This window comes from Neovison vison, chromosome 8 (genome assembly GCF_020171115.1).
Source record: "Neovison vison isolate M4711 chromosome 8, ASM_NN_V1, whole genome shotgun sequence".
Classification (NCBI taxonomy): domain Eukaryota; kingdom Metazoa; phylum Chordata; class Mammalia; order Carnivora; family Mustelidae; genus Neogale; species Neogale vison.
In genome coordinates, this window is record NC_058098.1 from 55,236,339 (window position 1) to 55,263,652 (window position 27,314).

Genomic DNA, 27,314 nt, shown 5'->3' on the forward strand with positions numbered 1-27,314 from the left:
AGTCCCGCCTCGCTTTCTCCCTTACTCGCCGCAGAGGCGCCGGGCTACCGGAGCGGGATGGAGCCGAGCGGGACGGAGGCGGGGCTAGAGCGAAGATTCCCGTGGGAGCGCTGAGGTGGGGCCTGGCTCTAGGAGCCGGGGACGAACTCTTTCTCCCCGGATCCGGGTGGAAGTGGGGCCGGCGGTGCTACGAATTCGGACCCGCCTCCTTGTTCTTTCTCTAAACCCACTTTACTCTCTTCGCGTCCCGCGTCTTTTTTAAATTCGGTCACTAATGTTTCTTCTCATTATATTATTTGTAATTTGCAGTAGGAAGATGAGAAAAAAATCAAATTTTATTCCTTCTAAAGTCAATTTTGGTTATCGTTTATGAACTTACCTCCGGGTGTTTTAAGCGTATTTTAAAGAGTGTCTCATGATTTCCTAAGCCACGAGGTAAGGGTTTTTGCTCCAGTCTATGAAAATACCCGAATCTTGCTTCTTCTGAGAAGCCCTCATACAGTCCCTGAAGTGTATGTTTCCTCAATGGAAGAGTTTAACCCTAGTGTCTTCGTTGTCTTACTAAGGCCTCTCAGACAGCTCGTACTGCCAAGTACATTGATTTGGAAACCTGGTTCTCTTCGAAACTTACTAGTACACTTGGGCCAATCCCTTTTGTCTTTGAACTTGTTTTCATCCCCTCCCTTCTATCTTACCCCATACCTGATAAGGTACCCCCTTACATATTAGCAGTAAATACAGAATTAATTTAATCAAGGTAAACGCAGATCCCACATACCTTACCTTGGGCAAGAATGAGAAAACCCTACCCTATTTCATTTTCAGATTTTTGCAAAGTGCTGTGGTTTGAGTCCTGATAACCCAGTGTCCTAGGTGAGCCTTGCTCCTAATCCAACATTTCTGTTTCCTTTCCCACAAACACAAAAGTAGCTCCTGCTTTTTATTTTGAGGACTCGCCACTTGCACTCCCTAAGCCCCACTTTTTTTTTTTTTCACTAAAGTTAAAAGCTATAAAGGCCTCCCTAGCAATTCTTCTTTCCCTTTTCCTTGAATGTATTTTCTCAAAAATAGGTATTTAGTAGAAATGAAAAATGACTTGTTTTTTGGTGATGTGTTTTTTGCCAAACCCTAAACCCTAAACTCGGAGTTAGGGTTTTTGCCAAACCCTAAACTCACAAAAACAGACAAAAAAATTAGACTGAAAAATTAGGGAAATAAATCTGTTGGTAGTCTAGATTCAAATTTAGTAGATGAAAATCCTGTGGATTAGGGAAGCCTGGTTGGCTTAGTCAGTAGAGCATGTGACCCTTGACGTTGGGCTTGTAACTGTGAGCCCTATATTAGGCATAAAGTTTACTTAAAATTTTTTTTAATATTTGAAGAAAAAGCAAACAATTTTTTTTTGTTTTTTTAGGATTTGTATTTATTTAGCTGACGGAGACAGCAAGAGAAGGGACACAAGCAGGGGGAGTGGGAGAGGGAAAAGCGGGCTTCCTGCTGAGTGGTAAGCCTGATCCCAGGACCCTGGGATCTTGACTCAAGCTGAAGGCAGACACTTAACAACTGAGCCACCCAGGTGCCCCAACAAACTGATTGTTTTAGAGTATTCTGTAGAGCAGCTTTCCATGCCAGTGACTCATTTCCATGTGTTTTTGAGTACTGAAAGACCAAGCAAGATACTGAAATGTCTTATGAGTGGGCTTTGCTACAGAGTCACCCAAAGTGAGGCTAAATTTTACTTGATGTTTGAAACAGGAAGAGAACAAGACTCTTTTTGAGCAAGTCTGTTCAGTTTTATCTAAGCTTCTTGGTGAGTAAGGATCAGTTTCTGAGATTGTTCAGAGATTCTGGTGTTTTGTTTTTTTTTTCCCCCTTTCCCTTCCTAATTTGTAGTCTTATGTTGCCTTTTGAAATGGTTCCAGAAGATTTGGAGCTGCCTGCTGTAATCACAGTCTGCTCCGTAATTTCTAGTTATGAAAATACTAGAGAACGCATTACAGTTCAGGATTATGGAAAGGAAACCAGGTCATAATAATCAATAATAAGAATTTACTCTTTACAATTCACCTACTTTTGATGTTGAATTGTGCTATACAGGTTTCAAGTAGGGGATGATAAAGTTAAGGTAAATCAGTATATTACGAAATCTTTTGACATAATTTCTGCTCTGGAATTTACAAACAAGATTGGAGACTACATATAATCACAAGAGGCGGAGAGCCATACAAAACAGTCTAGAATCACGGTTAGGTTGTATATCAAAGTAGCCACAAGTATAAAGTGAGGGCAGGCATAGGAGTTAAGCACTACAGTGTTGGCTCTTGACTCTTCCACCAGGGATATTGGCCTTTCAACTGGGGAAGAAAAAAGATTACTAAGCAAAAGTAAATAATCTATAAGGTTTTAGACATCAGACATCTGGGAAAAATAAAAGCTGGGGCGGAGTCCTCTAAAATTAATGCAAGTGGTGACCTACTCCAAAGACAAATAAGACTGTCCAGAAAACATTTCTTTGTTGGCATTTTGCAAGACAGTCACTCCCACTAAAAGCTGTCAAAGGAAATTTATAATCGCTAAGTATAAGCCAGGCGCCACCACAAAAACTGCCTTTTCTCTCTAGGACCGTGCCCAATCTTTTGTTTACTTTTGGATCTTAAGTGTTGAATTTCAAAAAATTCATGGCTTTAGTCTGGAATAATCTGGACTTTCACCTGAGACTTGTGCAATAGTTTTTGGGAGTAATGAAACATGTTTTGGATTTGCTTGCAGGTTATTTTATTGCTGCAAAACATACAGCTGTTCATCTGGTATTCATTGTATGTTATCACTTTCTTGTTATTACCTGTGTTTTCAAGTCCTTTCCCTATGGGTTCTATCTCTCCAGGGACACTGTAATAGTAATAATGATAATGACTTCTATTCATGGATCATCTAATTTGTGTCAGTGTTAATGTTTTTACATGTATGTGTATTTAACTCACATATTAGCTCAATGAGATGTTGTTGTTATCCTCTTTTAATAAATAAGAGGACCATCCAAAGTCACATCAGGTATTAAACTGCAGATCTGGATTTAAACCTAGTACTCTTTTTTTTTTTTTTTTTTAAAGATTGATTTATTTATTTGAGAGGGAGAGAGAAAAACAGGGGAGGGGCAGAGGGAAAGGGGAAGAAAGAATTCTCAAGCTGACTCCCTGCTGAACTTGGAACCCGATGTGGGGCTCAATCCCAGGACCACATGATCATGACCTGAGCTGCAACCAAGAGTCTGTCATTCTTTTTTTGTTTTGTTTTTTTAAGATTTTATTTCTTTGACACAGATAGAGAGAAAGGAAGAGAGAGAACACAAGTAGGGGGAGTGAGAGGGGGAGTGCTCAGCAGGGAGCCTGCTTGACTCCGTCCGAGGACTTTGGGATCATGACCTGAGCTGAAGGAATATGCTTAACCAACTGAGCCACCCAGGTGCCTCTATACCCAGTGCTCTTAAAGACATCCTATAGCACCAAATCAAAGCAAAGATCTTTACTTCCCACTGTGTTGGCTGGTGCAAGACTGAATCTATGAGATTCTCAGGAGCTGTTAAACCTCTAAATAGACATAATAAGGCCCTTCACCCCCCTTGACTTCAAACTAATCAAAGTTCCATGGGAACAAAAATTCTAAATATAGACGCACTATATTTTGCACCCACTAAATTGTAAGGTATTTGGATCTGAGTCTTGGGACTAAGTCTTAGTCATTTTAGTCTCCCCTTCTCCAACTTCTCCTTCCACCCACACAGTGTCTAATAATCTTGACAAATAATAGGTACTTAATAAAACTGTAGACTAACTTGTGGCCCAAAGAATGTGCTTGGAATAGGAAAAAAAAAATCCTTCCTCATACTATGAAGGCAATCTAAAGCTCCTGCCTCAGTGGATTACCATTTAAAAACTCAAGTGTACTTTTGGAAGCTCCAACTTTTTGTCCCTGAGAGTCAATCACCTAGCAAATATAGAGGAGTCTATTTCAGATTAGAGAATGCGCAGACTGAAACTAAGGCCTATTTCGTGAATTTCCATATTAGCCTTTTCCATCCACTTTCTCGCTCTTAGAGGCTCTCATTCCTAACACATTGGCTTCAAAGAACTTCTCTAAATAATTCAGCCAGGAACTTAGAGATTTCCTGCAAAAGATGAGAGATTGGTTGAGTTCCCAAACTTGGCCTTTCCTATTACTTTTTCAGCCTAACTGGGAGCAGCAACATAATTCTAAAGTGCTAGACTAGTGGACATTGTTCTAGCCCAGAGTAAGTATGTCAGTCCTTTGTATAAAAGAAAAAAGATTCAAGGTATTAAAATCCTGAGTTTTGATAAAAAATTGAATGGATCTTGAGGAGCCATCAGTTAAGCCTGAGAAAATTAATCATAGGTTTTTCTAGGAAATAGATATTCAGGCATCATTCAAAGGGATTAGATATGTTTAACTTATCTTACATGAAGTATAACTGTGGAACCAACATGTTGAATTAGAATATAAGTTCTGCTTTAGCTGAAAACGGAAATTTCCAGTGTTTTATCCCACTTACTTTTTAAAAAAAAAAAATCCTCAAGATATTTTGTAATGAATACAATTAAAAGCAAGTTTAAGGGTGTCTGGATGGCCCAGTTGGGTAAGCAATGGCCTTTGGTTCAGGTCGTGGTCCCAGAGCCCAGGGATCGAGTCCCACATCAGGCTCCCTACTCAGCATGGAGCCTACTTCCCCCTCTGACCTTCCCCCTCGCATGCTCTCTTTCCTTCTCTCTCATCCTCTCTCTCTCTCAAATAAATAAATAAATAAATAAAATCTTAAAACAAATAAACAAACAAGGTTAAGGGACATCTGGGTGGCTCAGTTGGTTAAGCATCTGCCTTCAGCTCAGGTCATGATCCCGTGGTCCTGGAATCCAGTTTTGACTCAGTCGCCATGCTCAACAGGGAGCCTCCTCCTCTCTGTGTGTGCTGTTTCCCCTGCTTGTGCATGTATCGCTCTCTTTCTCATACCCATAAATAAGTAAATAAAATCTTTATTTAAAAACAGGCAAGATTAAGACAAAAAAGTACCTGAATAATAGATGAAATACTTTATTGCATGGTCCACTGTTCCATTCATCACCTGCCTAGCAAATTCACTGGCTAAAAGCCTCAATCAGTTCATTCATGAGCAAATATGTTGCACAATACTCTCATGATGAGTTTCTCATTCTCAAGTAGTGTCCAGGGACCCTCTCAAAGGCCCAAAATATCCATTAAACAACCTGAGATCTAAGCATAGAAGCTGCACAGGGTTCATTGGGATCCTAATGATGGCTTGGCTGGTTGGGTTTCAGGAAAGGGATAAAAGGCAGCATAGTGGGTCCAAATTTATTTTGTTCCTTACATAGAGAGCCATGTCTGGAGATTAAACATCAGAACTAGGTTTTGTTTCTAACACCTTTGGTCTATCTTACAGCTTAATAAGCTGGAACTATCCTGCAAAGTACTTGCTAGAAACACTCATCCAGAACGCCTACAGAGTTCTAATACTGGAAGCTTCACACACTAACTGGAATTCAAATTCAGAAAAGCATTATGTGTCAGATCAGTTTATGTCCAAGTTTGCCTTTTATACTGTTTTTGAATGTAATTTATATAGAGTAAAACTCAGCTATTTTATTCTGACAAACACATAGTCATGTAACCACCACCTCAGTCAAGGTATAAAACATTTCCATCACCTAAAGAAAAAAAAATGCCCTTTTGTAGTCAGTCTCCTCCCTGATGCAACCACTCATCTGTTTTCTGTCTCAATAATTTTCCCTTTCCCAGATTGTCATATAAATGGAATCATACAGTAAGTAGCCATTTGAGTCTGGTTTCTTTCACTTAAGATAATGTATTTGAGATTAGTCAATGTAATTGGCATGCATCAGTAGATTTTTTTTTTCTTTTTATTGCCAGTTAGCAGTCCATTGTGAATATACTGCAGTTTGTTTATCCATTCAATAGTTGATGGAACTACAGTTTTTTCCACCTCTTGGCTATCATTAATAATGCTGCTCTGAACATTCATGTACAGATTTTTTGTGTAAGCGTATATTTCCACTTGTCTTAGGTAGATAAATAACCTAGGAACAGGATTGTTGGGTCATACAGTAAGTAAGTGTTTAGTTTTATGAGACTAATAAATTGTCTTCCAAAGTAGCTGTACCATTTTGCATTCCCACCAGTAATACATGAGAGTTACAGTTGCTCCACATCCTTGCTGGAACTTGATATTGTCAATTTTGTTTCTTTCCATCTACCCTTTAATAGGTGGGTAGGAGTATCTCATTAGAGTTTTAATTTGCATTTTCTTAATGACTAATGATGTTTATTACTAATGTGTGTATTTGCCACCCATATATCTTTTTTGAAGTGTCTGTTATTTTGAAGTTTCTGTTATTTGAAGTGTCATTGTGAAGTGTCTGTTATTAATATTTTGACAATTTTATTTTTTTTTTTTAAGATTTTTTTTTATTATTTATTTATTTGTCAGAGACAGAGGGAGAGAAAGTGAGCACAGGCTGACAAAGAGGCAGACAGAGGCAGAGGGAGAAGCAGGCTCCCGCCGAGCAAGGAGCCCGATGTGGGACTCGATCCCAGGACCCTGGGATCATGACCTGAGCCGAAGGCAGCTGCTTAACCAACTGAGCCACCCAGGCGTCCCTATTTTGACAATTTTAATTGGATTTTTTGATTTGTGTATCATAAGAGTTCTTTATATACTGTGCATACTAGTCCTTTATCAAGTATGACACTTGGTTTTAAGAGTTGTAAGTTACCACAGGCTGTTGCCAGCATAATGGCACACAGAAAAATGATTTCTTCTCTGACCACAAAGAAAACTCTGCCATTGTCAAGTGTTCTTCAAGAAGCTAGCTAATAGATGATATCAAAACCATCAACATTTTTACATACATGCCTTTTTCTGAAACCAACATCACTGCAGACAGAAAACATTCTTTGTAGAAAAGTGACCTAAGTTCACAGTGAAGTATGATCACCCTAAAAGAATGCTTTAAAATTGAGAAGCTGGTACCCACAAGCTTTTGCAAACAATGTGGAAAGTTAGCTAAGCCACAGTGTTCATACAGCATAACTGGGTATTTTGTTTAGACTGGACCATGTTCTGAATATAAAAACATCTAAATAGCTTACCAAGAAACTTCTTAGTGGAAGTAGGTATTGAATATATATGGGCCTTTGATAACTCTCTACCATGAATTTTTGTCAGGAGAACCAGGTCAATAATACCTGAAACTTTCAGGCTTGTTTCTAGGAATTATTAGCTAGGGTGTCCCAAATTTCAATGCACACAAGAATCAGCAGCAGAGCTCCTTTTAAATGCTGATTTCTGGTCCCTAGCCTCCAAGATCCCAATTTAATTAGTTTAAGCTGGTATTTACATGTGTATGACAACACCAGGTGATTCTGATGGGTTGTTCAATGTATTACAGAAAGATTGGCCTGATTCTTATTGGGCACTTGATTTAAGAAAGAGGATTGAGCTGTAGCAGTACGGTTTCTAAATGTAGTGTTTTACCTTAAATGTGCCCTTCGAAAAGGTAAACTAGGTATTCACTATTCTTACCAGCCACACTGTACCACTACTGTGGTATAGATTATTAATTGAAAATAGCTTTCACTTACAGATTGCTTGATATTTCTAAGATACTCTGCTAAATACTTCATATAATTTTTTTGTTTGTTTTAAAAGTAACCCTTTGAGGCAAACAGGTGATATATTTATCCCCATTTTAAGATGAAACTGAAGCTTAGAAAGTTTAATTAATCCAAAATTACAGAACACAATTAAATATATGTATTACAAATCTCAAAAGCTAAAAAATAAAGTTATATAAAATAGTTATCTATCTACTTCAACTAAACCCGTATGTTTTAGTTATCCACTGATGCATAACAAATTATCCCCAAGATATTATTTTAGTGCTGTAAATATTTTAAATAATCTGGTAAATATACCGGATGAACTGGAGTCCAGAGAGACAGAGTCTGGATAAGCAAGAATACATGTTCAAAGATATACTGAAAATAATGTCTGGGGAAAAAAATAATGTCTGCATACCATTTCATAATATAGTAAAACTTCCAATTACAAGATAAGTAAGTTCTAGGGATATAATGCACAGCATAATGAGTTTAGTTAACAATACTATATCATGTATTTGGAAGTTACTAAGTAAGATCTTAAAAGTTTTCATCACATGGAAATGTTTTATGTTGGTTGAACAGTAAATAATCTCATTTAAAAATAATTATATAAAAAAAATAATAATTATATAAAATTAGGTCTGTCCTAATTCTAGGAAGTGTTATATCTGTACCCTAAAACACAAACCACTGAAAATTGTTCATTTCACTACTGGACCTTTAAGCTTGCTTCACCGTGCACTAGCCTTCCTATAACAAGAAACCACAAATGCCAATAGGAATTGATAGTAATCACCTTGGATCCTGCTCGTATCCACATCCAACCAGCACTGGCTTTGATCCCTTCTCCATCAAGCTTGAAAGCTCTGACCCTAAAAACTGTGCTTCTATGTTAAACTTCTTGAGTTCTTTTCAAAATAGGCTTGATATCTCACCACTGGTCTGATTATCTGTTATTATTTGCCACCCAGAATTGCCAAGATTGAGTTTGCCTACTTGAGATTTAATACTATGTTTTGTGTGTATAAAACATTCACAGTGGTCTGAGAAGTGGATCTTTGCATTTCTAAATATCATCAACAACAGGAATGAATCAGCAGTGTTGTTTTAATAGCATGCATAACTGCCAACATCTTAAAGTCCTTCATTGCAGTTGCTTCCTGGTTTATTTAGCAAACACTGCATGTGAGCTATCATGGTAACTCAGTTGTTGCCAAGTGCACTGGTGCCAATTAAACTGTTTTCTTCTCTTTCTCAAGATATTTCTCTCCTCATTCATCTAGATGCTGCTAGATGGTTCTGCTGGAGGTCAAAGTCTAACAGAAACAGAGCATCTGATATACGTACATCTTGCCTCATGGAATAGATTTATCAGGAGAAATATCAAAGAAACAATGAGGGGAATAGCTATATCGAACTTAATTTTAACCAACAAATACCTGGTTGATGATTTACAGGTGACAAAAATCCTGGGAGAAAGGGTTGATGTTAGCTGGAGTTAATGGCTGGCCAGGCACGACACTGGACTGAGGGTGAAGAGTGGCATGTGCAGTGGCATAGCCCTTTCTTCACAGTGTTCGTTGGCCATTAATAGGAGCAAAAACAAAGCCATGTACAAATCTGAGCAAAGTAGTGGTGTCAAGAGGACTCGTGTCCAGTTGCATTTTTAAAATCTGAATTTATTTGAACATTTTATTTGTTAGCATAGTTATATGATTCAAAATCCAAAATATAAAAAAAAGAATATGTAGAAATTATCACCTCTGTTCCACAGCCACTTAGTACCCACCCCTATGAGCAACCTATGTTACCAGTTTTTCCCAGAGGAAATTCTTTATATATGCAATCTAATGAAATGATATATTTTATCAAATCTAGGATGCCATCGTTGCATACATGATGCAATTATTCTGTTTATATGTACTATATATGCTTTTTATTATATATACTATAAATATAGTATCTTATAATACTACAAAGCCCTGCCAATTAAACCATGTCTTATTGTCAGTTATACAATGAATTCTAATTTCAGAGACATCAAAATGTGAAAATCTGTGCATTTTATAAACAAAAATATATGGTGTTTTATTTTTTTAATTTAACACAAAAGATAGCAGCCTGTGTTTTTGATTCTGTACCATGGTTACTTCACTTAACAATACCTCTCGGAGTTTATTTTGTATCTAAGGCATTTCTTTCTCCTCTTTTATGTGGGAACACTATAGAAAGTGGTGTTTAACCAGTATGTCCTAAGTCAGAAAGTAAAAAAGGAAGGAAGGAATAAGACACTCTAGAAAAGATCATGAAAAAGCAGCAGAGGACTGGAAACAAACACCAATAACCCTAATTTTGTTCCTTTCATCCCCAAGGATAAAGATCTTCAAATTGGAAAGTGTAGAACAGATACCATGAAAAAAGACTCAAGTTTGCAGTAAAAGAGAATAATACTAAGATGGTATCTAGTCAGTTTATAGGAGTTCGAGTCTCTGAGTGTGCATAAATACAAACTACAACACTAAAACACACAGATGTTACAAAATCATACGTGGGAGTCACTATGAAATATGATAGAAGAGGTGACTAAAGGTTTTTGCACAAGTGGAAAATGTAGATTATAGGAAATACAGACTGGTAAAGTTTTTCATTCATTAAAAGTTCTAAAGTACATTATTAAAAAGATGGTTTATTAGCATTTAAAATTAAAAATTTCATACTATTTTTTAAATTAAAAAAAAAAGAGGTAATTCAAAAGCCCCCGAATAGGTTTACTGAAAATCTTATGCCACAGCCAGGTTGTGGCTATGGTGTGGGGGAGAGAACTAAAGAGACGCTTGCTTTGCCAGCAAACTAAATGACTGCATCTTGTCAACAATCACATGACTGTTTCACCTCTGCTCCAAGTGACCTATAAAGAGCAACAAGTATGCATTGTGTATCAACTAAACTTTAAAAAGATTCTCTTATTTTAAAAAAAGAAAAGAAAAAGGAATAACAATCATAATTGGGTGAAAATTGGAATTGAAATTGAATTCAAATCCTGTCTCTGACACTATGTAGTGACCATGGGCATGTCATTTCATCTTATTTTTCTTTCTCTAAAATAAGGAGATTACATTTATTAACTGCTAAGTTTCTTCCATTGAATTATATTTTAACTATAACCTGGTGGTAACTATATTATATATAACTGTATATATTTTAACTATAATGTGGAGAATTTGGAAGATCTAGAGTTTGTTGATGTAAGCAAAATGTCTGATGTCTGTCATGAAATCTGTGGAAGTGTTGAAGAATTGTGGATTATATTTCTACCTGGTTCCAATCAGATTGGCATTTCTATACCATGTGTTGATTAATCAAGTAAAATCATAAAATTAGGAGAAACGCTACAAAATCATCTCGTACTACTTGCGAAAAAAAAACAATCCCTGAAATCAGTAAAAGGAAACTTAATAATGTTGTCCTTGAACTCCTCTAACCATTGGAGGTTCCTCAAAAATTAAATACAGAGTTGCTATAGGACCTAGCATTTCCACCCTAGATATATACCCATGAGAAATGAAAGATGTGTTCATATAAAAATTTACACATGAATGTTCATAGCACTGTTTTGTAATCGCCAGGAAGTGAAAATGACCCAACTAACCATCAGTTGGTGAAAGGATAAGATGTAGTGTATTCAAACAATGGAATATTATTGAGCTTTTAAAAGGAATGAAGTACTGATATATACTACAATATGGCTGAACCTAGAAAACATAATCCTAGATGAAAGAAGACAGACACACAGGCCACATATTGTATGGTTCCACTTACATGGCATGTCCACTATAGGCAAATTAATACAGAGAGAAAGTAGGTTGTTGGTTGGCAGGGTATTGGAGTGGGGGCAAGGGGCAATGACTACTAATGGGTATAGAATTTCTTTTGGCAGTGATGAAAATGTTCTGAAATTAGGTAGTGGTGACAGTTATATAATCTTGTGAATAAACTAAATATTACTGAATTGCACACTTTAAAATGATGAATCTTACATCATGTGAATTGTATCTTATTTTAAAAAAAATTTAGGTGGCATCTGGATGATTCAGTTGGTTAAGGTCTGACTTAGGTTTGGGTCCTGATCTCAGGGTCCTGGGATCAAGCCCTGCACTGGGCTTTTTGTTCAACAGGGAATCTCCTTCTCCCTCTCCCCCACCCCTTACACGTTCTCTCTATCTATCTATCTATCTCTCAAATTCTTTTAAAAAATTAATTTGAAAGGCACTTATAGAAATTCAGTATCAGAGACCAGACTTCATAGTTTTATATGGTAAAAAGAAAACAGATTTTGAATTGGCTCTGATATTAATTCTGATATTAGGACATAAGACATAGCTTCCCTCTGTGCTCTTTCTTGGATCACTATATCTGAGTGAAGCAAGCTGCTATGTTTTGACAACACCCAAGCAGCCCTATGGAGAGGTCCACATGGTGAGGAGCTCTAGACTTTAAGAACTGAGTCCTCCTGCCAGAAAACAGAAAGAGCTTATAAGTTATGTGAATGAGCCTTCTTAGGAGTAGATTCTCCCGGTCCAGTCAAGCATTCAAATGATTGATTCATTTGGGGACTTAATGGGAGACCCAGAGCTAGAACCACCCACCTAAGCCATTCCTGGATTTCTGCCTCTTTCTTTTTGGAATGATGAAAATATTCTAGAATTACATAATGCAGTAGTGATAGTTGCACAATTTTATGAATGTGCGAAAAATCACTGAATTGTACACTCAGAAATGATGTAAAATTACATATTAAGCAACTGAGTTTTAGGATACTTTGCTTCATGGCAATAGATGACTAAGACACATACTTTAAAGGACACTGAACAAACCTAAATGTGACCCAAGAAGAACAATCAGGAGGTCACTGGGGTGTGACACCCTGTCACATGTAGACTGCACTTGAGGTGCTTTGCTTTTGTCGGGAGTAGGAAAAACTGATGAGGACCTGGCTTCTGAGTGCAAATATCTTCCAGTTGGATGACATCAGCGTATGGCTAAATAAAACATCCCTTGTCATGTCCCATCCCTCAACAACAATTCGGCATCCATCCTTGGACAAAAGTGACTTTTTGGGAACTGTGCAGTCTAACACCAAACACTAAGGAGTCTGGGAGGAATACCGCCCACATGTGTGTCAGGTAATGGACATACAAACTTCAGTCCCAGCTGTGCACTGTGAACCAACTCCAACCCTTCTTGACCATAGTCTGGGAGCCCTGGAAAACATGTCTCAGACAATCACTCATGGATGAGATAGCCTTGTGGAAGTCCAGGTTTCCAGCGGAGAGGTTCCAGGGTACCTTTGAAGCAAAATTAAAAAATGAGTTTGGATGCCTTAGTTAGTAAAGACTGGAGAAGGTGATTGCTATTTCAAATACAAAGACAGCAATGGAAAACTTCAAGAAACATGAAAAATCAAGAAAACGTGATGCCACCAGAGGGTCACAATAATCTAGTAACTGACCTCAACAACATGAAGTTCTATAATTTATCAGATAAATGAATTCAAAATAGCTGTTTTAAGGAAATCAACAAAACTAAGAGCTGGGTTTTTTAAAATGATAAACATTGACAAACCTTTAGCTAAACTAAAAGAGAAGGTTCAAATAAAATTAGAAATGAAAGAAAAGACGTAACTGATACCATAGAAATAGGATCAGAGAGACTACTCTAAATAATTGTAAGTTAACAAATTGGACAACCTAGATGAAAAGAATAAATTTGCGGAAACAAACAACCTACCAAGACTGAATCACAAAGAAATAGAAAATCAGATTAGACCAATAATGAGTAAGGAAAACTGAATGAGTAGTCAAAAAACCTCTCAACAAAGAAAAGCCCGGAACCAGATGGTTCCCCTAGTGAATTCTACCAAACATTTAATTAATTAATACCAATCCTGGGACGCCTGGGTGGCTCAGTTGGTTGGACGACTGCCTCCGGCTCAGGGCGTGATCCCAGATTCCCGGGATCGAGTCCCACATCAGGCTCCCAGCTCCATGGGGAGTCTGCTTCGCTCTCTGACCTTCTCCTCGCTCATTCTCTCTCTCACTGTCTCTCTCTCTCAAATAAATAAATAAAATCTTAAAAAAAAAATTAATACCAATCCTTTGCAAAGTCCTCCAAACTCATTTTACATGGAGAGGAGAGAATGTTTCCAAACTCATTTTAGATGGCCAGAATTACCCTGATACCAAAGCCAGCTAAGAACACTAAAGGAAAAGAAAACTACAGGCCAATATCCCTGATGAATATAACTGCAAGAATTCACAACAAAGTATTAGCAAACCAAGTCCAATAGGTAATTAAAGGGATCATAAATGATCAAATGGGATTCATCCCTGGGAGGCAAGCATGGTTCAAAATATGCAAATCAATAAATGTGATTATCACAGTGATAGAATGAAAGATAAAAATCATGTGATCGGGGCGCCTAGGTGGCTCAGTGGGTTAAAGCCTCTGCCTTCGGCTCAGGTCGTGATCCCAGCGTCCTGGGATCGAGCCCTGCATCGAGCCCTGCATCGGGCTCTCTGCTCTGTGGGGAGCCTGCTTCCTCCTCTCTCTCTGCCTGCCTCTCTGCCTACTTGTGATGTCTGTCAAATAAATAAAATCTTTAAAAAAAAAAAATCATGTGATCATCTCAATAGATGAAGGATAAACATTTGATGAAGTTTGGCCTCCTTTTTTGATGAAAAACTCTCTATAGGGTATAAAAGCAATGTGCCCCAATATAATAAAAGCCATATATGACAATCGCACAGCTAACATTATACTCAATGGTAAAAGTTTGAAAGCCTTTCTTCTAAGGTGAGGAACAAGACAGGTGTCTACTACCATCACTCCATTTTAGCATAGTACCGAAAATTCTAGCCAGAACAGCTAGGCGAGAAAGAGAAATAAAAGTGCCAAATTGGAAAGGAAGAAGTAAAACTCTCTGTTTTCAGATATTGTGATTTTATATGTAGAAACTCCTAAGCTTTACCAAAAAAACTGTTGGAACTAATCAACAAATTCAGTAAGGTTGCAGTATATAAAACTAACATACAGAAATCAGTTACATTTCTACTTGCTAACCACAAAATATCTGAAAAAGATACAAAGCAATCAAGTATTTTCCAGTCTGTGTAGGCAGACCTTCTCTATGTAACTCCAACAGGAAAAAAAGAAAGAAAGAAAAAAGAAAAGATACTTTTCTTATTAAACATTCTTATTAAACATTTGGTAAAAGCCATAATTGACCCACATGAGAAGGGGGCCCTTTAAAGGAAGTTACCAGAAGGGTCCCAGGTGAGGCTCTGATAGCACTGTTAGAAATGTGTATGTCCTAGGTGGGAACAAAGGATATCCTCTTAGGGAAATCCAAAGTTACTTCTCCTACCAGCCACCCTCATGATATAGTATCCTATTTTAGGATACTCAGTTGCAACTGAGAGTGGACCACAGCTGAGCTGTTCTTGTCAACTGATATAAACATTTGTTCTCTCTGTATCAAACTACAAGCTGTGGAGTTCAGGATCTCTGACCAGTGCTGAATGCTGAGCAGGGGTGACAGCTAACATCCTGGTTTGGCAAAGATTTTCACAATGGTATTATGTGCATCTGCACTATCATCTTCTAGTGTTTTCATTGTGGTTTCACATAACTTCTCTCTCTTGTTTGATATCAATGCTGTGAGTAGGTGGCAGCGATGACTCTCCTCTTTTATGTGGATGAGGACACTGAGGTTCAGAGTCGTTCAGTGATTCACTCCAAATCACACAGCTGATTAGCTGGTCAGGCAAGGACTTAGAACCTGGATCCAGTCCATATTCTAAGAGAAATGTCACAAGCAAGCAAAGCTGAACTACAGGTAAATAGATCCTGCTGGGTGGCGACCAGAGGAGTTTTTGGTAAACTTCAAAGCAAATTAAAGCAAACAAGCCAGTGAAAGAAAGACTTGTCTTAATGCATACACCCCAACCATTTTCCAGAGATAGTCTTCCACCTGCCTCTTCTGTATTAAATTTATTCATGGAAGGAACAAGTGTGGGGTTGCTTGATTTGAAAATAGGACAGTTGGACAGTTTCCTTTCTTGGAAAAGGACAAATATCCTCTAAGGATGATAGGAAGTAATGAAAAGGAAGCATGATTTCCCCCAACTGTGGGGTGCAAGAGAGAAATCAGTGATAATAACCAGGAGTTTAAATTGGTTTAAAAACTGTATTCCCATGGTAAATTTAACCTTTTTCTCTTAAAAGCTTTGCTGGTGCTCCCTGGGAAATTCATAAGGATTGGAGGGCAAGGGGTCTCTGGCTCTGTTCCTGGTTGCATCACCCTGAAAGCTAATGGCACGGTTCAAACAGTGAGTATACGTCTTCCAGGAGACTGTGTTCTGCAGACTGAGGGAGGGTGGACTGGGAGCACTGGGGAAGTAGAATAGGAAAAATCAACAGCACTGCCTCCTTTTTCAAACAGACTTTTGGCTCACACCAGTACTAGTCACCAGACCTGGACTGAAACAAGCCCCAAAGGCCAAGGAGGTAGGCAACCAGTCTTATCTTTTCATCTCCAAGTGATCCATGGTTCCAGGGAAACTGAGAAGCTCAGGTCTCCAGTGAACCACATAAAAGCTCTGTGTCATTTCATATGCAGACTGGCATTTTCCCCTTAATTAGCCTAGTCACATTTCATCAAAGAGTTGATTGCTCCTTTCCAGAGACACTGAAGATGTTCTGCTGCCTGTGGTGATAGAGGGATGGAGAAGCATGAATCCAATGCTTCTCTTATTCATCGTTTGTCTCAATCTTGAGCATTTTCTTACTTCCACAGGGAGACAGCAGTTTCTTGTGTAGAAACCATGGGTTTGGGAGCCAAATAGACTACAGTGAGTCTTGTTTCTATCACTCACAAGCTATGTGATCATGGGCACAGTATGTCCCCTCTAAGACTCAGTTTACCCATATATGAAACATGAATACTGCCAGTACTTACCACGTATAGTTCTTGTGAAAATTGAGTAAGATCATGTATGTAAATACCTAACACAGGACCAGGCTCACAGTACTTGCACAACAAACATTGGTTCCTTTTCCCCAAACTTTTATTCCTAGCTCTTTGCCAGAATCTTCAACTATGTTAGTTACTTGGTCAGAGTCACCTGGGGGAGTGAATCTATCAAAAGTGTCCTTCTTTTTACAGAAACTTGAAGGCTCTTGGGGAGACCAGGCCTTCTGAGTTGTACCCCAGAAATGAGAAAAATTTGTATTGAACAGTCTACCATACTGTTTCATCTGGTTTCCTGGGTTGAAGGCATACATCTGAAAGACATGGTCAAAGTGAGGAGTCAGGGTTGAGATAAAATGTGTGACTAAAGGTTATGAGTGTATCTTTGAGTATGGAGCAAGACACAGGCTAACTGGCTTTCTCAGAGTTAAAGCTGGGACTCTGAAGAAAAGCTGACCTTTGTAGAGTCAATGAACTCTTCCTTATGACCTGAAGACTTCCTTTTCTTGGTCTTTATTTCATTTAATCATTCAGCAAGCCCATACCATTTATCTTAGTTTCCAGTGGCTGTACCATAAACTAGGAGGTTTTAAAGCACCAGAAATTTCCTTCCTTCCCAGTTCTGGAGGCCAGACGTCTGAAATCAAGATGTCAATAAGGCTTTACTACCTCTAGAGACTCTAGGGAATTATCCTTCCTTTCCTCTTCCAGCTTTTGGTGGTTGTCCTCATTCTTGGCTTCCTTGGATTATGTCCTCATCATTCCAATATCTGCCTCTGTCTTCACATCACCTTCTTCTCCATGTCAGTCTCCCTCTGCTTTACTTTTAAAGGATATTTGTCATTGAATTTAGAGCCCACCTAGATAATCCAGGATGATCTCCTCATCTCAAGATCTTTAACTTAATTATATCGGCAATGACCCTTTTTCTAGGTCACAGTCACAGCTCCAAGGATTAGATTCCAGAAATTAGGAGGTTAGTAATCCTATCTTTTGGGGGTCCACCATGAAGCCTCCTTAAACCATCCAAATCTTTATAGACCAACTGATTCATGACAACATGAGCCCAAGTATAACTCCTTTCAGGCATATTTGTATTATAAATATTTTAACCTAAAAGAAAGGAGCAATTCTTAATTTAGAAGGAAAAATAATCACTAGTAGTGGTATTTGAGGTACTATCAAGGAACCGTTTCTTTCTTTTCATCACTTTCTTCCCAGAAAGCTCCCCTACTTCTACTTCTCACTTTATAGCTTTGTATTATGTGTTCAGTCCTAAACTAATCACAGGTGAGGGATGCTTTGTATTTCCATGGTTGGCTTAGTGCCTTAGACTGATCAGGAAGTCACTACTAGGGCTGGGGAGGTCGGGGAGGACCCAGCCTCTGAAAATCACATAACCTTCCATCAAAAGGGGCACCTGGGTGGCTCAGTGGGTTGAGCCTCTGCCTTCAGCTCAGGTCATGATCTCAGTGTCCTGGGATCGAGTCCCGCTTCGGGCTCTCTGCTTGGCAGGGAGCCTGCTTCCCTGCTTCCTCCTCCTTTCTCTCTCTGCCTGCCTCTCTGCCTACTTGTGATCTCTCTCTGTCAAATAAATAAATAAAAGCAAAACAAAACAGTCTCAAGAAGGAAGTAGGAGTTGGTGGAAGGTTGGTGGAAGGCAGCTACCATTCCCGTGTGCTACCCCCTTTCCCACCAGCTGTAGCACTGACTCCTACCATACACAGTGCTCCACCACATGGATCATACCTAGTTGGGGGCACTTGGCTGGAAGTGCATGTGCTATCCTGATATCTCTGAAATGCCAGAGGCAACAGGAGTAGGCTTTTTCGTGAATATCAGCCGGATCTTTTAAAAAACGTTCTTTCAAAAGACAACTACCTTGTCATAACGCAAACAGCCAAACATGTCCACTCAGTATTTTTAAATTACCAAGTTTTCAAAGCACCAGGAAACAAAGCTCTTTTCAGAGCCAACAGGTTGGCAAGAAGTTACAGGAGGAAAGACCAAGATATTTACCTTTAAATCAGCTTAGAAAAAAGTAATAATAAATAAGCCTGTAGACTATAGGAAGATTAGCTGTATCTTACTTAGCCTGATTTGAACCTGTGACCTGCAGGTAAAGGGTAAAACTTTTCCTTCCAGAGGAAATGTCAAAATGGCAATTTTCACAGAGCAACCCCTGCCCTTGAGTTAGCTAGGAACCTCCCTTTCTCTAGCTCTGTACTCAGGGAGCTTATATTTGCTTTTGATACAAGTTATACCTTGTGAGGGTACTGTCTTGATTGTTCCCATTTTGTTATTAATCTTACCTTTCAAATCTACCTCAAGTAGCCTCTGGGCATCTTACCCACTGAGCAGCACTAATAAGAGTTTAAGTTCAGGCAGTGGAGCACTGGAGAAAAACTACTGCCTCATTATGCGATTGTACTACCATGGGATATATTTTATCTTACTCATGCTATTATGCCAAAGACCTCCAACTGGCAGCCTACTAGAAATGTCTGCCTTGCAGATTTTTTTACTTTTTAAATGAACTGCCTACATTTAAAATTATAAAAATGAAAGAGTTGGATTCAAATATTTATTCTGTCTCTCCCACTCACGCTCTTTCCTCTTCTAGGACTGCAGTTACATTATATATATATATATATATATATATATATATATATATATATATATATATATTAGGCTGTTTAAAGTTGTTCCACAGCTCAGTGATGACCTTTTCATTAAAAAGATTTTTTTCCACTCTGTTTTATTTGGATAATTTTTATTGCTATTTTTCAGATTCACTCAGTTTTTTCTTCTGTGATGTTTAATTTGCCATTAATTTAAATGCAGTATTTCTTCTCAGATATTGCAGTTTATATCACTAGATCTTTGATTTGGGTCTTTTTAATACTATCTGTTCCTATTTGGACATAGGGAATTCTGTTATACTTACTTTTAATATTTTTGTCTGTTAATTCTAACATCTGTGCCAGTTTTTCATCATTTCAATTGTGTCAGTTTATTTTTCTCCTCATTATGGGACACATTTTTTTTTAGCTTCTTTGCATATTTGGTAATTTTTCTTAAGTAGGCTCCATACCCAATGTGAACCCATGACCCCAAGATCAGTTGCACTCTCAACCAAGAAAGTCAGCCAAGAATCCTGTATACCTGGTGATTTTTGATTGGGTGCTAGACATTGTGAATTTTAACTCGTTGCACAATGGATATTTTTATTTACCCTTAAATATTCTTAAGTCTTATTCTGGGATACAGTTAAGTTAGTTGTAAATCGTTTGATCCCTTTTAAAATTATTAGGCAGAACTGAATAGTGCTCAGTCTAGGACGAGTTTTCCCTACTAATAAGGCAAGATCTTTCTTAGTATTCAATGCCCTGTGAATAATGAGGTTTCCCATTCTGGCTGTGGGAAGAGGCACTACTTCAAGCACTGGGTAAGTGCTAGATCCTCTCAGGTGGTTCTTTCCCAGGCAGGGAGTTTAGCCACATATATATACTAATTGGTACATGGGTAAAAACTTAAGGAAACCCTTTCTGTATATCTTTTCTCTAGTACATCTCACCTCTCCAATATAACGTCATGCAATTTTTAGCCACTGTGGTCTCCTAGACTGTTAGCTGTATCTCCCCAGCTCAGCAGTCCACCAGGCTATATCTGGATTTTTTCCTCACTGAACTATGTCTTGGAAACTCTCACTGTATTAAGCTGAGTCAATTATAGGACTTGCTTTGTTTGTTTCCTATCTCAAAGGGATCATTCTTCATTACTACCTGACATCAAGCATCTTTAAAAAAAAATCATTGCTTCTTATATTTTATCCTTTTTATGATTGTTTTGATGGATAGATAAATCCTGACTTGTTATTTTTAGTTGGAAGTGAAAGTTTTTCTCTTCTTAAATTTCATTAATTATTTGTATTTCACATAATGAAATAATACATGTTTAAAATTCATTAAAAAGTAAATCTACAGGGGCACTTGGGTGGCTCAGTTGGTTAAACATCTGACTCCTGATTTTGGCTCAGGTCATGATCTTGGGGTCATGGGATTGAGCCCTGCATCAGGCTCCTCCCCAGGCTTGGGCTTAGGATTCTCTCTCCCTCTTCTTCTGCTCCTGACCCCACTGCCTACTTGCACCATCTCTCTCTCTCTCTCTCTCAAAAAAAAAAAAAAAAAGAAGAAGAAGAAGAAAAGTATCTATAAAAGTCAGTACTTCCAGTTCAGGAAAGATATAGCAAGTAATTTAAAAACTAGACAGAAGGCTCTGAAAAGTAAATGATAGCAGACATATGTAGGAGGGAAACCAGAACTAAATGTACTAATGACCTGACCTGGTGATGAGTTCTCTTTTTTCTTTTCTGTATCTCCTGGTCTGGATTCAAAGACCAAATCCCCAAACTATACCAACTATATCCCAAAGAAAACCTCTTTCTGGCTTGAGGAGCACAAAAGGGGACAGTTCAGAATAGCACAGCAAAGTCTTTGAGAGCTGAACAGACATTGAAACATAGTCCATAGAAGACAAATTGGAATTGTACCCCGAACTTAACAGGCTTATTGCCTATTAAAATAGAGAAGTAAACAAAATATTTATATTCTCCATGGGATTTAACTGAGACAAAAAATCTTATAATATTCAAAATGTCAAAAAAAAAAAGGCGACACCTGGGTGGCGCAGTTGGTTGGACGACTGCCTTCGGCTCAGGGCGTGATCCTGGAGTCCCAGGATCGAGTCCCACATCAGGCTCCCAGCTCCATGGGGAGTCTGCTTCACTCTCTGACCTTCTCCTCGCTCATGCTCTTTCTCACTGTCTCTCTCTCAAATAAATAAATAAAATCTTTAAAAAAAAAAAACAACAAAATGTCAATTTAAATGTTTTGGATCCAATTCAAAATTACTTGACTTATGAAGAATCAGAAATAGCTCCATAACTAACAAAGGAAAAGACAACTGATAGACACCAATCTCTAGTGATGCACATGGAATTTTCATACTTTAAGGGACCATTTTATTCTTATTCCAGTAAGTAAGTATGAATATCCTTAAAACAAATGGAAAGACCATTAAAAAAAAATCTCAGCAGAAAAAAAGAAGTATTGAAATCAAGAACCAAATGGAGTTTTTAGAACTGAAAAACACAATAAACAAATTTTTAATCACTTGAGAGGATCAGTAGCAGAATGGGAAGGACAGAAGAGAGAATCAGTCTTGAAAACAGATTAATAGAAATTATCTGATCTTGAAAATACTCAAAGAGGCAATTTCAAGGGAAATTGGAAAATATTTTGAAACATTAGAAGACATTAGAAGATATTTTGAACTAAATTAAAATTTAAATACTCCATGTTAAAGTTTATGAACTACATTTAAAGCAATGCTGAGAGAAGTCTTTAGTACTAAATGCTAAATTAGGTGATAAGAGAAAGAAAACTACACAAAGGTATCCCTCATGATTGCAGATGTAAGAATCCTCAATAAAATATTAACAAATGAAATACAACAATACGTAATAATCATAATACATCACGAATCTATTCCAGGAAGATAAGGCTAGTTCATCATTAAAAATCAAATCAGTGTGGCTCACTATATTAACAGACTAAAGAAAAAGAAGTGATCATATTAATTGATGCAGAAAAAAGCATTTGACAAATTCTAACATTCATTTATGACAAAAGAAAAAATCTCAACAACCTGGGAATAGGCACATTCTTAATAAAGTGTATCTATAAAAACCCACCTCTTCCTTAAGAACAAGAAAAAGACAAGTACATCCACTTTCATGATCCCCCTTCAATATTCTACTCTAAGTCTTAGTACAATTAAGGCTGGACAAAATAAATAAAAGGTGTATATGTATGTATTGCATAGCAAAAAATAAAAATGTCCCTATTTGCAAATGATATGATTGCTTACCTAAGAAGGCCCAAAGGATTTGTAAAAGAGCTTCTAAAACTGATAATGGACTTTAGCAAGGTTGTAGAATACGAGACCAGCATACAAAAATCAATAGCATTTCTGTATACCAGCAGTGAATTAGAGAAAAGTGAATTTTTTGAAAATGTCACCTATAATAGTTCCCTACTATTGAAGCCTCTGCCTTCAGCTCAGGTCATGATCTGAATAGTTAGGTATGAATCTAAGAAAACATGTGCAAGATTTATATGCTAAAAACTAAAAAACACTGATGAAAGAAATCAAAGTAGCCCTAAAAAAATAAAGAGTAATATTGTGTTCATAAATCAGAACACTCATGTAGTTGTGTTAATTCTCCCCAAAGAGTTGCCAGATTTAGGGGGGAAAAAAAAACATTTCAGGATGCCAAATTAAATTTGAATTTTAGATAAGCAAGGAATATTTTTTAGTATAATTAAGTTCCATGCAATATTTGGGATGTTACAATGTTAAATATTCATTTGGTTTTTTATCTTAAATTTAAACTTAACTGGATGTCCTGTTATCTGGCAACCATGCAGCCTGATTTTTGAGAATTAATGCAATAATAGGACTTTTTGTAGATGTAGGGAGACTGATTCTAAAATGTGAAAAGGCAAAAGACCTAGAATAACCAATTTTGAAAAAGAAAATTTGAGGACTCACACTATTCAATTTTAAAACTTAATCTATTTTTTTTAAGACTATTTATTTATTTGACAGACAGAGATCACAAGTAGGCAGAGAGGCAGGTTGGGAGAGAGAGAGGAGGAAGCAGCCTTCCTACTGAGCAGAGAGCCCCATGCGGGACCCTGAGATCATGACCTGAGCTGAAGGCAGAGGCTTAACCCACTGAGCCACTCAGGTGCCCCTAAAACTTAATCTAAAAATAAGTAATCAAGATAATGCAGTATCAGTGAATGTTTAGACCTAAATAAAGTAGACCTACGGAGTAAAATAAGAGAGTCCAGAAATAGATAATGACAATTATGATCAGCTGACTTTTTAAGATAGTTTGTTTTATTAAGATAAAATTCACATCTATAAAATTTAACTGTTTTAATCATTTAAAGTGTACAATCCATGATCAATTGATTTTTGACAAAGGTAGGAAGACAATTCAGTGGATAAAGGATAGTCATTTCAACAAATGAAACAAGACATTTGTATGCAAAAAAAAATAATAACTTCAGCCTATGCATCAGAGTATTTTATAGAAAAATTAACCTCAAATGGGTCATAGATCTATATGTAAAACCAGAAGTGTAAATTTTATATCTAAAAATCAGAGCAGAAAAAGATTATGACCTTGAGTTTGGCTAAGAGTTCTTAGGAATAAAAAACTGACCCATTAAAGAAAAAAAAAAAGATCAATTGGACTTCATCAAAATTGAAACTTTTTTCTGAAAAAGACGTTGTTAAAAGAATTATAAACTACAAGCAAATATTAACAAATCACATATCCAACAAAGGACTTGTATCCAGAATACATAAATAAACTTCAAAACTCAACTGTAAGAGAACAACCCAGTTTAAAAAATAAGCAAAAAGTCTGAACACACTTCACCGAAAAAGACATAGCATGGCTGATAAGCACTTGAAAGATGCTCAACACCGTTAGTCATTATGAAAATGCAAATTAAAACCACAGTGAAATACCTTTATACACCTATTAGAATGACAGTAGAATGAGAGAAGAGTGAAAGAGCAGCCAAAATGCTAGTGGGAATACAGAACAGCTGGAACCCTCATACACTGCCCATGGGAATGCATAATGATTGGGACACTCTGAAAACAATTTAGCAGTGCTTTTTTAAATTTTTTTTTTTTAATTTTTATATTGGTGGTGGTGGTGGTGACAGGTGGTAGCTATAGCAGTTCTTATAAAGTTAGGTATATATTTATAATATAATCCATCAATCCCACTCCTAGATAATTATTCTTAAGAACTGAAAACTATACAGGAATGTTTATAGCAGCTTTATTTGGATTCACCAAAAAACTGGGAACACCCTAAATGCCCTTCAGTGAGTGAATGGCTAAGAAAACATAGTATACCTTTTTAATGGGTCACTAAGTGATAAAAAGGAGCAAATTGCAGCACCTGGGTGGCTCAGTCCTTAAGCCTTTGCTTTGGCTCAGGTCATGATCTCCCTCAGAGGGAGGCCCCAGTCAGGCTCCTTGCTTAGCGGGGAGCCTGCTTCTCCCTTGCCCTCTGCCCTCCCCCTGCTTGTGTTTCCTCTCTCGCTGTCTGTCAAATAAATAAATAAAATCTTCCAAAAAAAAAAAAAAATCTGTGAATATATAAGAAGGAACAAATCACTGATACACTCAACAAATGAGTGAAGCTTAAAGACATTCTGCTAAGTGAAAGCAACCAGTATCAGAAGGTTACATATTGTATGGTTCCATTTACATATTCTGGAAAGGGCAACACTATAGAGATGAAGACCTGATCAGTAGTTGGCAGATCTTAGGCACCAGAGGCAATTTCACCACCAGAGGTAAAGCAAGGCAGTTCAGAGCAGCTAATGGAACTGTTCTGTGTTCTTACTGGGGTGATAGTTATACAAATCTATATGTGTGTTAAAACTCATAGAAGTGTACATGCACACACATGTATTTCATTCATTGTAAATAAAAAGGATACATATATTGCAGATGTGTGCTCAAATGTTTAAAATGTTGAAGATGCACCATCAAAAAGTTTGAAAGTAGTTTGGAGTAGAAGTATGCCCCTCATTTTACAGTTGGAGAAACTGAGGCCAAGAAAGTGAAAGTAAGTTACTTTCAAAAATGTATGAAGCAACCATAAGAGTATATTTTCTCATGGGAACTCTCCCTACTGCCTGACTTTCATCTCAAGCATATCCAGGCAGTTTAATTTGGCTTCTTTAATTAAGGCAGTTTCTAAATTCAGAGTTTTCTGTAACAGAATGGAATCATGGTTATATGTGCAAGTTAAAATTGGTATGAATGAAAAACACATATATCCTATTTTGCAGAGTGTGCCATCAGCATGATCCCAGCTCCTGATGGACAGTCCTATGGCTGTTAGGGAAGATGTCTATAGGATGCCAGAGACTGCAAAACAAATAAACAAACAGATAAATTGGTGGGCACTCCATCTAGACCACTTGAGTCTGAAGCCAGGCCATGCTACCTACTAGCAGTGGGACCCTAGGTACGTTGCTTGGTTTTTCTCTATCTCCATTGCCTTATCTGTAGATTGCACCCCAATTTTATGTACTGGTAAGAGATTTAAAACATCTCACCAGCAATTATAGTGTGACACTGTACTTATACTTATAAGATGTTAAAATGTGATTTAAAAAAAAAAAACAGCATGTCTTAGAATTAGAGATAGTAATGCTTATGCCACTGGATTGTTTTGGTGATTTAAAAAAAAAAAGGTGTTAAAATTAATGCCTGACACATAGTTCTCAATGAATAGCTGTTAACTATCATTATGATTATATTGTTGTTATTATTACCATTACTAATGTTATTATTACCATTACTACTGTTATTATTGTAAGAAACAAATAGTGGAACTTGCGTTGTAATAAATTGTAAAACGCCCCTCCCACTCCATTCTGCTTTCTGCCTCCCCTACCACTTTGCTGTTGAATTTTCAAGCTTTGGCACATGCAAACACAGAATGTGTGGACGTTACCAGAGGAAAAAACATGAGAAACATTTACCACTTCTCAATTCTTGTGAGAGAAAAACCACAATGACACTCTACGTGTTGTGTTGGCAAGGTCATTTCTTGCATTGGCACATACACCGGTTCCCACGAGTTGAGGGAATCAGAGAAGGAACTTGAACTAACAGAGCAGTGTGAGTGTCAACCTGGCACTGAAGGACAGGGGACAGGAAGCTGTGTAAGGTGGCGGAGCCTGTGTTTCTAGGTTTACCATTTGCCAGCCGTGGCATGGGGCTTAGTGCCATCTCAGTTTCACTTTCTTCTCTGTGAGACAGAGAGAAATAATGACCACTTTACAGCCACTGAGGGGTGTACATAAATTAGAGCTTCAGTTGGGTTAATGGGCTGGAAAACTCAACCATGGCTACAAAAGGAAGCTGGTTAGCCACATGATTTCTTATTATTTGTATTTTAATGCAAGTTCTTTGAATTTGTCCTGCAGTCCTCTATCTTATTGTAGGAATGAGCAGTGTATAGGGGGATACCTCAGACCTGATCCCAGGCCATTCTTTTTTTCTTTTTTCTTTTCTTTTCCTCTTTCTTTCCTTCTTTCTTCCTTTCTTTCTTTCTCTTTCTTCCTTTCTTTCTTCTTTTCTTTCCTTTTCTTTCTTTCTTTCCCCCTTTCCCCTTTCTTTTTTTTTTTTTTAAAGATATTATTTATTTATTTGACAGAGAGAGATCACAAGTAGGCAGAGAGGCAGGCAGAGAGAGAGGAAGGGAAGCAGGCTCCCTGCTGAGCAGAGAGCCCGATGTGGGACTCGATCCCAGGACGCTGGGATCATGACCTGAGCCGAAGGCAGCGGCTTAACCCACTGAGCCACCCAGGCGCCCTCTTTCCCCTTTCTTATTCTTATTCTTTCTTTTCCAGAGAGGGAGAGAAAGGGGGATGGGGAACAGAGGAAGAGAGAGGCTCTTCAG

The 27,314-nt window shown here is 37.7% G+C and overlaps 1 long non-coding RNA gene across 1 annotated transcript; it reads left to right on the forward strand.

Annotated features, from left to right (window-relative positions):
* The first annotated feature begins 27 nt into the window (after positions 1–27).
* LOC122916361 lies at positions 28–25,916 on the forward strand. The gene is made up of 4 exons (XR_006386168.1): positions 28–115; positions 15,994–16,097; positions 16,211–16,275; positions 25,693–25,916. It is a non-coding gene; the product is annotated as an uncharacterized LOC122916361 (long non-coding RNA).
* Positions 25,917–27,314: the final 1,398 nt, after the last annotated feature.